Source organism: Antechinus flavipes, chromosome 5 (assembly GCF_016432865.1).
Source record: "Antechinus flavipes isolate AdamAnt ecotype Samford, QLD, Australia chromosome 5, AdamAnt_v2, whole genome shotgun sequence".
In the NCBI taxonomy this organism is placed as follows: domain Eukaryota; kingdom Metazoa; phylum Chordata; class Mammalia; order Dasyuromorphia; family Dasyuridae; genus Antechinus; species Antechinus flavipes.
The window spans coordinates 18,506,817-18,518,818 of record NC_067402.1 but is presented as its reverse complement, the minus strand read 5'-3'; the positions used below and the strand labels follow the sequence as shown (position 1 = coordinate 18,518,818).

General features: G+C 55.2%; 1 protein-coding gene across 8 annotated transcripts in view; it reads right to left on the bottom strand.

Annotated features, from left to right (window-relative positions):
* Window positions 1-11,526, bottom strand: part of WIPF3 (WAS/WASL interacting protein family member 3) — a 69,370-nt gene extending 57,844 nt beyond the window's left edge. The window contains exon 1 of one of the 8 annotated variants that reach the window (XM_051963454.1): window positions 11,428-11,526. The gene's annotated coding sequence lies outside the window, so the exon portion shown is untranslated. Of the gene's footprint in view, window positions 1-9,438; window positions 9,552-9,584; window positions 9,859-10,388; window positions 10,562-10,629; window positions 10,785-10,854; window positions 10,989-11,427 lie in introns of those variants that run through there. The other 7 variants (XM_051963452.1, XM_051963453.1, XM_051963455.1 and 4 more) reach the window with 7 other exon arrangements.
* Between the last annotated feature and the right edge of the window lie 476 nt (window positions 11,527-12,002).

Genomic DNA, 12,002 nt, shown 5'->3' with positions numbered 1-12,002 from the left:
GAACACCAGCCAGTTTGTCTGGATCTCCAAGAAAGTCATCTGGAAAGACCCAAGGTCAGTCAAGTTGTTCCATGTGACCTCTAACTTTTCTAACTAAAGGCCAATTTCACCATTTAGAGAGCCGGCTCCTGACGCTTAACCAAGTGAAATGATTAAAATACCTCGATGAACAAGTTCCTTCACGTCCCAGACTCAGAATGAGCCCAGGCCCCACTTTACCTGGGAGTAAACGGCAGACTCAGGCCTTCCCCACACCATGGCGCCTCCTTTCTCTCAATCTCTTTTTAAAAATCCATCTAAAATATTCCATATATTTCAAATAATCCTTTGCCGCAAGGGATGGATGAGGGGACAAGGGCGTGTCTTTGGGACTTGGGAGGCGGAGACCTGGGTTCAAATGCTGCCTCTCTGGCTACAACTCAGGTGACCCTGGGCAAGACCCTGGGCCTTGTTTGCTCCTGTGGAAGATGAGCAGGTTGGCTGGAAGATGCTTCCTGCTTTAAATTGTGATTCCTATCACTGAAGCTTGGGGTTGGGCTCCCACCACAGAAAATGCGGGGCTGGTGGCCCCCCAGGGCCCTCCGAGAGTCTCCTCAGTCGCCATCCTTTTAACTGGGAAGCAGCTGTGGGACCGTATCCTATAGATGCCTTGCCTGGCGAGGGGCAGCTGAAGCTCAGATTCAGGCCAGGACCCCCCAGGACCCTGGTCATTTGTTGGAATGGGCAGGAAGAGTAAAAAAGATGGGAGGAGGGTAAAAAGTCAAGTCCGCCACGGGGAACCCACTTAGGCGCGTACTTCTCAGCCGGCAGGCTCCATCACTGGCAATTTTATTCCATTTGGAACAGACCTGCCCATTACCCAGAACAAAGGCCCAAGCTCTGGGAGGAGAGGGCTCTTTTCCGCTGCCAGTGGCCTTTGGGTCCCCCCCAGACACCCCTCTGGGGCTGCAGACAGGGCCGGGGGCTATTTTTAGACCTCAACTTAGGTGAGAAGTTCCAAAGAGATGAGAGGGAATGAGCTTTCAATGCTCCGAGTGGGGCAGACTGGCACGAGCTGGGGCAGCCCCTCCACACAGGAACAGTGGGACAGTGTGGCCCCACGGAGGGCCCAAGCCTGGCCGAGAGCCGAGAGGGATTTAGACGGGCCGTCCGTGGATGGCGGACACACAGTCTGCTACCGGCCCCGTGGGAAGCTTTTCCCCATCCCCAGGACGTGAGGACATTCTGGGTATCACAAAGAGCATCAGAGCCACTGTGGGGGTTACTAGGTAGTTCAGCAGTTAGAGTGCTGGGCCAGGAGTCCGTCAAACCCAGCCCCACTCGCTCACTAGCTGTGAGACTCTGGGCAAGTCACTTAACCCTGTTTGCCTCAGTTTGCTCATCTGTAAAATGAGGATAAAAATAGCATCTCCTTCCCAGGATACTTGTGAGAATCAAATAAGATACATTTTTAAAATTCTTATCACTGTATCTGGCTCACAGTAGATGCTAAATAGGCGTCAGCTTTATAATAACAATTATTATTATTAATAAAAATCACTACCTTAATTCCCTTCCTCTTTTATTTTATTTTTATTTATTATTCTTTATTTTATTTTTTCTATTTTATCTTCTTAAATAAGAATCTGTTTTCTTCTTCAACAGATGATAAGCCCTTTGAGGACAGGAACTTTTTAAAAAAATGTTTTTTGTCTGTTTCCCCATATCTGATTTCATTAGTGTAAAAAGCCCCAAAAGAATAACTTTATCAGTACAGGACAACTGAAACCCAAGAGTTTTAGAAAGCTGCCTTGTAAATGATGTGTCAGGGTCACAGAGCAGCTTATACCAGAGGTGAGACTCGAATCCGGGTCTTCCTTGCTGACTGGAGCTGGCTACGGTTCACCTCACACAATGGCTGATTCACATCAGTCTTTCCCTTTAAAGTTTGCAGGGTGCCTTCTTTGCTCAGGATATTTCTGTATTCTAGTTCCCCCACCCCTTTTAGTTTTTTTTTTTTTTAAACCTTTAGCTTTAGCACTAAGACTACTTGGAATCCTTCTCTGGTTATACTTGGGGTTAATGGCTTCTCCTTCCTCACATGTTCCTGATCCGCTCCTTGACTTCTGTTCTCTCCCCTACAAACACAGTCTGGATGTGAAGATGGCGCGTTTGCCCAATAAAAGGCAACCTCTGGAGGGCCGGGGTTCTTTTGGATCTTTGTCTTTGCCTGAATCCCGACACCTACCTCAGAATATTTGCTGAATTTAAGGGATTTGAATTATGTTCATTTTGCAAATGAAGAAACTGAGGACCACAGACTTCTTCAAAAGGTCCTGGAGCATCAGCCCTGGAGTCAGGAGCTCCAATTCTACCCTGGACACTAGCTGTGTGACCTGGACAAGTCACTTAACCCTGACTGTCCCCACACACACACTGACTTGCACAGCCACACAGTTAACAGTTTTCCACCGCAGGCATCTGCATTGTACTTTCAGAACCCTCTCACATGTACAGCGAGGTAGAGCCAGGAAAAAGAGAGACGGCGAGAAACCATGGCAATCAAAAGTGGCTGAGGGTTTTTTTTTTTTTGGTTAGGGCTCATTTCTGTTCTTTTTTCCCTGCCAAGAGAGCTCGTCTAAGACTCAGGGGAGGCTCTGCGAAATGAAGAACGGTTTTAAGGCAGTACCTTACTTATTGCTAAAACGACTTTGCCCTTTTTGTGAATCTCTGGAGAAAAGCGGATTTGAAAAGTGAATGTTTGCTTCGAGACCTACTCTATTTTTAAAAAGTGGATGAGCTCTGAAATTATGCTGGAAAATAACAAAAAGGTCCGTACCGTGACATTTAGGGACTCCGCGGCCTGGCGTATCGCCCAAGGAGGTTAAAGACTGGAAGAAAGGCCATAGATAGAACGGAATGTTTATAGAAGGAGCTTTGTCATGTTGCTATTGATGTCAGCAAGGAAAGGCGAAATCTTAGATGTGAACAGTGAAAGTTAAATTTGAACTCAGATCCTCCCAACTCCAGGGCCGTGCTCTATCCACGGACCCGCCGAGCTGCCCAGGAAGGGGGCCCCAGATGGAAATCCCAAATATCCTTCCAGAGTCACCTGCTAGGTTGGTTTGGGGCTTTTGTTATAAGGCACGATTTGATGAATGGGGAAAGGAAAGAGTTGGGAAAAAAAAGATTATAGATAGACAAAAATAGCAATAATATGGATATACACACATAATACAATATGTGCACATATAGACATATATGTATAAACACACATATGTACACATGTGTACATACGTGTGTGCATAAAGATATTTATCTGTATTAGCCACCAAGGACCAAGGAAGAAATCCTGACATACATTACTGACATATATCAGTCAAAATCCCATAGCAGCAGAAGGAAATGTTATAGAAACGGAAGGTGTGGGATGTAACCCAGCTGCTGCTCTATGGCCAGCCGGCTTTAAGGTTTACCCATCATTTTACGGAGCTTATCTCAACAACCCCATGAGGGAGGGGCTATAATTTCCATTTTCCACACTTTGAGATCCCAGAGATCACCTTGGCAGTGTAAGAACGCTGCGCCGGGACCAGAAGGGACCTCAGAGAAACATCACTCTGCAGATGAGGAAACTGAGGCCGGAGGAGGATGGGTGACTTGCTAAGGGACTGGCCGAGGGCCACACAGCGAGGAAGCAGCTCTCTGGGGTAGGAGCTGAAGCCTCTGGCATCGTTTCTGGTTCTACATCACAGGGCGATTCCCGTGGAAGTCGTCCAGGGCGGCCTCTTCGTTTATGGTCCGGGGGTCCCTGGGACACTCCCATGATTCTATGACCACATCAGTTTAACAGCTGTGTTATCCCGGGGAAAGAGCCACCAGTTCTGGGCCCCCCTTTCAGGCCTATGGAGCCATGATTTTGAGGACCTGGGGTATCGAGCTCCCTCCCTGACACCGAATGCTGCGCCCCTGAAATTCCTTGTAGCAGCTGCCATGATGAGCAGCCTCTGTAACTCCACGGGGCTGGCGCTCAGACAGCCCCGAACGTCCCTGGGCCTGTGGGCGAAGCTTCCCCGGCTGCCAGCTCCTGTTCCCCTGGCACAGTCACGGAGCGCCGTTCCCAGTGTGGCGTGAGGGGAGGATTCTGGGCAGCCCGAGCCCAGCACTGAGGAAACTGCTCCCTCGTTTAACACATTATGTTTCTTATGTGGTCGCAAAGTGATCTGCCACCATCCCAGGAACCATCAGCCTACGCAGATCAGTGACGCCATAACTTGAGGTTTTACATGTTTCCTGGGGACACTGATAAATTAGGTGACTCGGGCAGGGTCCCCCGCAAGCAGACCCCAACATCACGGCCCCTGTAATCCTTCATGCTAGAGAGGCCGATTCCAGTTTAACGTCAGGAGGATTTAAGAGTTTCCCAAAATGCACCGGGTGGCCAGGGGCTGCGCCGGGGAAGGGGAGTCACCGCTTGTTGGGGGGCTGCACCGGGGAAGGGGAGTCGCCGCTTGTTGGGGGGCTGCGCCGGGGAAGGGGAGTCGCCGCTTGTTGGGGGGCTGCGCCGGGGAAGGGGAGTCGCCGCTTGTTGGGGGGCTGCGCCGGGGAAGGGGAGTCGCCGCTTGTTGGGGGGCTGCGCCGGGGAAGGGGAGTCGCCGCTTGTTGGGGGGCTGCGCCGGGGAAGGGGAGTCACCGCTTGTTGGGGGGCTGCGCCGGGGAAGGGGAGTCACCGCTTGTTGGGGGGCTGCGCCGGGGAAGGGGAGTCACCGCTTGTTGGGGGGCTGCACCGGGGAAGGGGAGTCGCCGCTTGTTGGGGGGCTGCACCAGGGAAGGGGACCCATTCCAGTCGGTGGGATCGCCGGTCTCTGCGTCCCGCCCTCCTCGGCACTTCTGCGATTCTATTAAGTTCCTTTAAGGCAGTTTCTGATCCCTCATATTCCAATGTTAATTTTATCAAACACCGAAGTGTGGCTTTTCCAGCTTGCAGTCGACCACAGTGACTTGTAATGGGGCCCGGGCCACCTGAGATGCTGAAATAAATCAGGATGCTGCCGCCAAAGGGGCACAGACGTGGTCAGAGGCATCCGCCCCCTCCTCGCACAAAAGAGACACAGAGGAAATGCTCCTTATTCTTAGATTCTTTAGCCAACAAGGGTCAAACGTGAAAGACCTTTTTTCTCTCAATATGAGCGCAGCCGGAGGGAGGGGAGAAGCTTCCTGATGTTACTGTATTAGGGACTCAGGGGCAGTGAGAACTGCCTTCCTCTGCGAGGGAGATCGCCTCCACCTGCTCTCTTTGCCCCTTCCTCTAAGAGCGAGCCGCCCCATGTGCTCCCGTAAAAGGCGGGCCCTGGCCCCTGAGCAGACGCTTCTCTTCGTTGCCGGGCTGGCTTTGTAGGGAGCTCCAAGGCTGGGCCCCCCGCGGCGGCTCCAAGGCTGGGCCCCCCCCGTGGCAGCCCCACAGCTGGGCTCCCCATGGCAGCCGCCGCCCCAGGGATGGCTCTCCCATTGGAAGCAGAGGAGCCCTTGGGCGGCCTCCCTTCCAGCTGAGCAGAGCCTTCTTGGCTTTCTGGGAGAGCCTGAGGTCCCAGAGATGGCTTAGGAGTGCAAGAACACTGGGCCAGGGCCGGAGCGAGCTCCGAGAAATCCTCTAGTTCAGTTTTATGAGTCGCTAGGGAATCCTTCTCGAAGCAAGCATTTATTAAGCACCTACTAAGTGCCGGGTATTCGAAGAAAGGCAAAGTGCACGGTCCTTTCCCTCGGGTCCTCCCTTTTCTTGGGATAAGCACAAGGGAGACCCGGCATTCACAGATTTGGAGCAAGAAGGGACCTTGGGGGTCAGTGAGCCGACTCAGACACCCCTCGTTTTAGATGAGTGAGTGATGCAGGAGGGGGAGAGTCTGGAGAGCTTTATCGTGACCCACCACAAGAAGCTGGGCAGAGACCGGCCCCTGCACAATGGTAAGAACGCGCCTTCCTTCGGGGCCCGGGACGCCTTCCCTGCCACTTCTCGAGCTTGCGAATGCCTGCAGAGGTTAGGGGACTTGCCCGGAGTCACACAGGCGGCACCCGCAGTCAGAGGGGGGCTGGAAGCTAACCCAAGGGGGACCAGGAGAGTTGCCCCGTCTGCCCCAGGAACACAGCCCATGCTTTATTCAGGAAACTTGGAGGCGCCCCCCCACGACCGCGGGCTCCTCGTTTATCTTTCCTCTCCCCCCGACCCCGCTCCTGCACCCGCATGAACACGGCGTCCAGCCCCACGGGGTGCGGGCAACACCAGAATCCAGCATCAGACCGAGCTGCCCGGACCAGAGCGGCCGCTGATGAATAAATCATGGGGGCAGTGGGAAGCCCTGACAATACTGTGCTGCTCTTAAAGCACCTGATTCTCATCGGAGGCTGAGAGCTAAGCTTGGTCAGCAGCCTGGGAGGGAGAGGAGCCACACTTATTTCTGCCTCTCGCCCAGAGAATCCACCATCTATCATCCGGGTTCTGCAGGGGGGAGTCGATGGAAACCAGAACCCCCGAGAGCCCCCAGGAAGAACGGCGGGTTTCCAACGCAGGCGCGGAGAGGGAGGCTGAGGGGGACGCACAAGTCCCGAGGGCCCACACCGGGAGCGGAGGCGGCGGGCCCTGCGACCTTGGATAAGGAGTTCCAGCTGTCTCCGCCGAGTTTCCTCTTGAGAAATGAGAGGTTTGGCCCTCGATTACTCCCAAGGTCTCTTGTGGTTTAAATCTTTGATCCCCTGACCTTTGTGGCCGACCACAGCCGACCTGGAGCCCAGTTGTGATCCTGCTGCTTGGGGACCGGCTATGGGGAGGCAGAGCCACAAAAGGACCCCTAAGCAACTCAGCACTAATCAAAAGATGGTGGGTGTTTGCCTTGCGTGCCAAAAGCAGACTCCCAGGCTCAACTTTCTGAATACAAACAAATGGTACCAGAGCCAAGGAAGCGGGGTTCAAATCCCGGCTCTGACCTTACCACCTGGGGATGCCTTTCCCTCTCTGGGACTCAGTTTCCTCATCTGTAAAGTGGGGCCAGATGGTCTCTGAGGTCCCTCTCAGCCCAGATAGGATTCTTTGATTATTCCAGGACCCCAAGATTACAACGTTCCCAGGCATTTCACTTGAGATGCACCAGTCTGCGAGCAGCAAACGGCCCACGGAAAACCGCTCGCCGCTGGCCGTCCGCGCTGCTGACTTGCTCTCTCTGTCAGCTGTTCAAGGAGACGTTCTAGTGAACAGCCCTTCTATCCCGCCCCTCCCCCCAGCAGGGTATCACTCTCCGCCACGCTGCCAAACGGGTCAGGTTCCCGGCCTTCTCGCGGCGCAGCCCGAAGACCGCCCTGTTCATGTTCAGTGTCTACTTGCAAAGGAAGCCCAAATCTCCCGCATTTTGTACAAGGGAAGCGTCTCGTTAAATGGGTATAAACTCTCCAAAACAGGCGGAAGATACAGGCCAAGAGATGCCATGACAACCATCACCTCGCTAGCACAACCCGAAAAAGTGGCTGAACTCTGACCGACTGTGATAACCGACCTCCGGCGTGGCCAAGGGACAATGAAAGAAGCTTTTCTTCTCTCAAGCAAGAGGTGGGGGCCCATGGGTGCAGATTATGGGATACACCATTAAAGCGCATCGCTCTCTGTGGCTTTCCACCCAAAAAAGTGGAATCGGAGGGAATGGTTTTAATGTAAAATTGGAAAGCAGTCAGAAAACATCAGAAAAACGTATTGTTTTAAGTGGACAACTGGCTCCTTAACCTTCCCTTCTTTTTAATAATTAAATCAAGGTTGATGTGGTCGGGCTAGGAGTGAAAACAGTTCGATGTTAGAATTCCTTTCTAAAAATTCGAGCAGCCAGATGGCACAAGGAATGTGGTGACAAAGGAAACCTTGCCTAAAGATAACTTTCTGTTGCATAATCATGCTCAATCACAGCAAACCTCCGTCCTCCTCCCAAATGTGTGGCACTAAGATTCAGATTTTTAAAATCTCCACCATTGAGATAAACTAGAGAGTGGAGAGGGAATCGAGGCTCCCCCGAACTGGGCTCTAAGGGCAGCATGAAGCTAATTCTTCTTCTGAGTCTGGGGGTGGCCAAAGAGTCAGCCTTGAGTCCCCACTCTGAGACATGGAGAAGGGGTGATCCTGGGCCAGTCACCTGCTCAGTGCTCCAGGAAACCCATCTTCTGAGAAGAGACTAACTTGCATTGACGGACAGTTTCCTCATGTGGAATTTCTCTCCACCAATGAAACCAGGGGTCCAGTCCCTAATCCCGCCCCTAACATATGTGTAGATCCTAAACGAACGACCAATTTTCTCCATGTTTCTTCTGTGCCTTAAATATTCACTCGCTTCAGAACATGCTGTAAACAAACTACTTTTTTCTATTTTGCAATTTCTTTTTTTAGTTTCGTATTAAACAAGCTGACAGCCTCACAGATCTTTACAAATTGTTGCTGCAGTAGAAGCACCTGCAGGTTGGGACTGGAGAATCCTGGGCATCCCTCCCTTACCCTTTCTTAATGGGTGTGACTCGGGGCAAGACACTTAACCTGGGGAGCGGAAACTTCCCCATCTGTAAAATGGGAACAATATTAATGCCACTACTATCTACCTACCAGCCTGCCTCACAGGGCAGTTGTGGGGAAAGTATTTGGTTAAGAACATTCAATGAAGGCCCAGGGAGTAGTGGAAACTGTGAAAAGTTCATTTTAGAGCTGCTAGTCCGCTGTTGGGCTATTCTAAGATGACCCAAGGTCGAGGGAGAATTTGTTGCCTGCAGCTGTCTGGTTCTTAGCCTTTGGAGTGAATTGTATCCTCGCTTCCTTATTTGTGAGTTTTCTTATAAGTCTTGTGGGAGTAGCTACAAAAACTCAGCCTGCTTTTATTAGATGGTCGGCAAATCCCAGCCCAACAAAAAAAGAAAAAGAAAAAAAGAGGTTCTTCCCCCCCCCCCAGGCTACAATAGATGGATTTTTCCTCTTCCTCCAACTTTCATGTTCTTAAAGCTCCCTATATGCAACACACACATCCTCCATGCCTTCTGCTGCTGCGTAACTTCAGGCTGCGACATAATCTCATGCTCACATTTATGAGAAAACAAAGAGTCTACCAGAGGAGGAAAAAGGAAAAGGTCATTCGCAAAATGTCTGTCCTGCCTCCCAGCGCCGGACTGCAGGAGGTGATTTCTGCCAGCAACAGCACTGGAGGATTCTACAGGGAAGGAACACGGGGAATGAACACCATTTCCCAAAATTCTCTCACCCACCAGAAACAGACCTAAGATGTTTCTCCACCGACATCATCTCTCTCTCTCTGTCTCTGTCTCTGTCTCTCTCTCTCTCTGCCTCGGTTTCCCTCCTTTGTCTCTCTCTCTCTGTGTCTGTCTCTGTCTCTCTCCCCTTCCTTCCCTCTCTCTCCCCTTTCCTCCCTCACTTGTTCTCTCCCTCACCTGATCTCCCTCCTTCTCTGTTCTTCCTCCAACTTTTCATTTTCTCTCCTTTCCTTCTCAAGCCGAATTCTCCGAGGTCTGGATTCACGGGAACCAGCCCCCCCTGGGCTATCCCGAGCCGGGTTTAAAAGAAGGACGATCCTCACCTGCTGTCAGATTATCTGGCGGCCAATAATTCCTAAGGCAGGCAAACTGTCCCCGAGCCCTCGTCGGAAAGGAAGGCGCGAGCTCCTCTCCGGCCCACAGCTTCCCCAGACTTGGGAACTTTGCGGCTGAGGAGGAGAGGTCCCTCCCAGCGGCCCCGAGGGGGAGGGATGCTGAGGCAGGGGGAGGCAGCCCCCTGCTCTCCTCCCCTCCTCCCTCTGGTCTCTCCTCCCTCTCTCCCCCGCCTCTCCCAAGCTAGTACACAGCGCTCTGTCTACCTGCTGCCTCGGGAGAGCTCCTTCCCCAGGGAGAGGGGGGGCGGCTCCTCCCCCCGCTCCTCCCCCCGCCCGTTCCCCCCGGCTCGGGCTCAGCGCTGCTGCCCCCGCGCAGGCAGCAGGTTACTTTCCGCAGGCAGCACGCGCTCTGCTCCCGGGAAAGGCTGCCCACGGTGTCCCAGGCTCCTGCCCCTGGGAGGGCCGCTCGCCCCCGGGATGCGCAGCCCCGCAGGTCCTCCCCTCGACCCCCACCCCCGCGGACGAGCATCCCTCGGCGTGTGGTGGGATCTGGGGGCCTAAACGTGCGTCCACCGCGGCTTCTCCCCTCCCCCCGCCCTCGCAGGACCCCGGGCTCCCCCCCTTCCCGCCCCCCTCCCGGCCCCAAGCCTTTGTCTGGGGCTGGGTGGAGGGTGGGGGTGCGGCAGGCGCCGGGCGATGGGGAGCGAAGCCCGAACTCGGGCACCCTCCGTGCCAGGGGCCGCTCATCTGAGCCCGGGAGCCCGGGGAGTCTCTAAGCAACCCACAAGTGACCTGGTCCGGCTCCCGGATCCGGTTACCGCCTGGCAGCGTCCTCGACGTCCCGGGACCGGGGCCTGAGTCAGCCCCGAGAAGGGCAGCTGGGGGTGCGGGGAGCCGGCTGTGGGGGGCTGCGCGCCCCGGCCGCTCCCCCCATGGGGGCCACACGCAGCTCCCCTTCCCCCACCTTCCGCCTGCTCCGCTCCCCCGCGGGCCCGGGACACACACGCACCCGCGCGCGCGCACACACACATACACACACACAAGGAAGGCGACAGGCGAGCGTTACATTACGGGGAGGGGGCGGCGCTGCTCCGGCTCCGTCCCGCCCGCTGTCCTGGTCCGGGATCCCGAGCCGCCGCGCGGCCCGCGGTCCGCAGGGGCTCCGGCTGCCCGCTGGCCGCGCCGCTCCCCGGCCAGGCTGCACGCCGTGCACCGTGCGGCCGCCGCCGGGACGGGGAGGCGGGGCCGCGGCGCCCACCTGCTCGCGCTGCTCCTCCCCGGGGCTCGGGAGGTGCCAGGCGGCCGCTGGAGGCACTCCCTCTCTGCTCGTGGCCGGCGACCTTGGCCCGGGGCGTCCCTCCGCCGGCGAGCGCCGCGGTGCCCGCCCCGCTGGGCATCCGGCCCTTCTGGCAGCCAGCATCCCACTGGGGAGAGGACTCGGGACAGCACCTGGCCCAGCCCCCTGCTTCGGCCCGCCCTGGCAGCTCCAGCCTCCCCCAAACTTCCTCTTTCCCCCTCCCCGCCCTTCGCGGGAGGAAACTTCTCCGGAAAGGAAACCACTTGACTAAGGCCACACGGCTCGGGTTCGAGCGCGGGTCTCGGGACTCGGGAGTGTTTACTGCACCACGTGGGAGTCAGCCTGGGACCCGGAGGCCAAACCCTTTTCCTGGGAATTCGACTTGTCCCCCTCCCCCACCCCAGCCCACAGAAGCAAGGGGAGGGGGCGGAGATGGCAGTAAGGAGGGGGCACCCACCGCCATACGGGCCCGCACGCGTCTACCCCCATGGGACCCCCATCTCCCCGTCCACAAGTTTGCAAAGTCCTCCGCACACTTAGCTCGTCTCCGCATCCAGGGGGCTGGAGGTTGTAGACGCCGCCGCCGTTCGGAAGAACAAAACAGGCCCGGCAGTTCTACAAGAGCGAGTCCCAGGCCCGGTTCCCGCCCCCACCCCGCCTTCCCACCGCCACATTCTAGAGCAGCTGCTCCCACGGTTTGGGCCATTGACCACTTGTGGGTTCAGAAGGGCTCGGCAGCTGGCCCGGGGCCAGATCCCTTTAATTACACATTCAGAACGGGACACATGTCGGCACTTGGGGGGTCCCCTGTTAGAGACGGGGTCTCTGGGGGTCTCTAGAAATTCAGCCCTTCTGCTTGTACAGTTTCTAGAGTGTGGGTGGGAGGAGGGGAGTGCTGAGAAGGACTTTTTCCTCCCGGACTTGGAAGTGGTCCAAGAACCATTGGGGGGGGAGGGAGAAGGGAGGAGGCTGTTCCCCTCCAGTCACCTTCCTCTCCTGGGCACCTAAACAAATGGAGGCTGTTGCCAAGATTTCATATGGAACCTTGCCGACTGAAGTGAGCAGAGCCAGAGCAATATTATATAACCACAACATCTTACAATGGTATA